Raw genomic sequence first — 2,265 nt, 5'->3', positions numbered from 1 at the left:
CCTTGGTGGCCATTAACTCAATAAATGATATGGGATGCCATACAAGAAACTAATAATTAATAATACACGACTTGGTGGCCATTAACTCAATAAATGATATGGGATGCCATACAAGAAACTAATAGTTAATAATACACGACTTGGTGGCCATTAACTCAATAAATGATATGGGATGCCATACAAGAAACTAATAGTTAATAATACACGACTTGGTGGCCATTAACTCAATAAATGATATGGCATAAATAAAACGAGACGTCATATACGAAAAAATAAAAATCTGAAATTAAGATTTGTTTTATTAAATTGGTTATTGCTAAGCACAAATCTTCACAAAGGGCACCACATCTATCGAAACTCGGATTTGACGTCCTAAGACGTACTGCTGAGCCAATCGTGCTTTGTTGACTTCTTTGTGTATTTGTAATTTCGCGAACAACTACACGAGGCTATCTGCGCTAGCCACCTCTACTATTGAAGTGATAAACTAGAGGAAAGGCAGCTAGCCAACACCACCCCACCAATGAATAGTGGGAGTGACCGTCACATTATAACGCTCCCACGGCTGAAAGAGCGAGCATTTTCGAGTAAGGGATTCGAACTCGAAACCCTCAGAGTGCGAGTCGAGTGCACTAACCATCAGACAGCTCTACCCCGCTCCATTATAAGTACGAAGCAGTTTGCGTGTACATGAATATATATATACGATTAAACGGTCCCCCTGTCGCTAGGTGTTGAGTCTTTGGATTTCCATCGCTAAAATCCGAGATTTGATTTCCCGCAGTGGACAGAGCGGTGATAATCCGTTGTATAGTTTTGCACTAAAAACACCATGTTTTCATCATGGGCGCCTGTAGGAAGGGGCAAGAGGGGCATTTGACCCCTCCTGGATTTTCAAAAAGAAAAAAATTACTAGATATGTAAAATTCTTCTTCTATGTTATTAAAATATCATAAGGTATTTGTAATTACAAGGGTATTAACAATAGTATGATTAGTTTCTAAGTTGATACAGCAATTTATAGGATACTTTAATGGAATCATAGTTTTATATTTATCCAGCCCGTACCAGAAAAATGGCGACTTCCAGTCTTCCATAGAAGAAAACTATTTCGATTTCATCATTTTTTCAAACTTGAATTACTTGACTCCCCCCCCCCCACCATTTTTTGTTATATGCATGGTAAGTGTATTTAGAACTGAAGAGTGCGTCTCTCTGCTTGCATCGCTTCAAGGCTTCCACAGGATGACAAATATCACAGTGCAAATACTCACAGATCTTAACCAATGAAACCAGTTCATTCGATCGTTGATGTTGCCGGGAATAAAGATAACCGAAAATAATAATACCATACGAAAGTTCACAAGTGTAGTGTAATAATTTGATACTTCAAGTGTACAGTTCAACACTGAGAAGAAAGATAACGTTTATTTTCTGTCTTTTTTTACCGCTAGTCCTGTAGATAAGATAAAGATGACAGTTGAGTCTGTAAGTTCTTCTCTTTTCAAGAACGAACTCGAAGATCTTTTACTAAGTCGTATTATAAAGACTAGGCTTAGTCGTTAGGCTTAGTCGTTATCATGCGATGTTCATACTGGAGATTTATTTTAAAAGCCTATTCAGTGGGATTAGTTTATCCCAAAGTAGCATCACTTAAAACTGGATCCGGTAACTTGAAATCTTTAACTCTGAGACTGCGATAAAATTCTTTGAACCATTAACGGTACCTTTTCACCACAACACTATTTTTTTTTTAAAGCTAGGTACAACTTTGAAAATGACGCACGTGGTTCGTCGAAACTAGTCGTGTAATTAACTTCATAATTTCGCGAATTTGTGTTTGTTTTTCCTGACTTAGTTTGTGCTTATAAAGGTGTTAATATTTGTAATATTAGGTAAGATTGTTTATTGATATATTTCGGGGCTGAGCGCGACCCCTTGGCTAACGTGCCCTACTCTGGACATGCCCTATTCTGGATTTGAGGTTTGTGGTTTGCACTCTGGACTTTAAGGCCAATGGTATGTTATAAGAGTGAGTGTCAAATTTTACTATTCCACCTGACAGAAGTAACCCAAGAGTTGATGGCGGGTGGTGTTGACTAGCTGCCTTCCCTCTAGTCTATTATTAGTTAGTTAGGCCGCATTTTTGATTAAACTTGGGGCATGATGATGGGTAAAACAAAACACGCAGCCTGGCTAACTAATGAATGAATATTTGCTGTAAAATTCTTAACAATGCTATAAGGCCCCCAGTGGCACAGCGGT

The sequence above is a fragment of the Limulus polyphemus genome, unplaced genomic scaffold (genome assembly GCF_000517525.1).
Source record: "Limulus polyphemus unplaced genomic scaffold, Limulus_polyphemus-2.1.2 Scaffold2325, whole genome shotgun sequence".
NCBI lineage: Eukaryota > Metazoa > Arthropoda > Merostomata > Xiphosura > Limulidae > Limulus > Limulus polyphemus.
The sequence above is the reverse complement of the archived record's forward strand: the minus strand, read 5'-3'. Positions refer to the sequence as shown.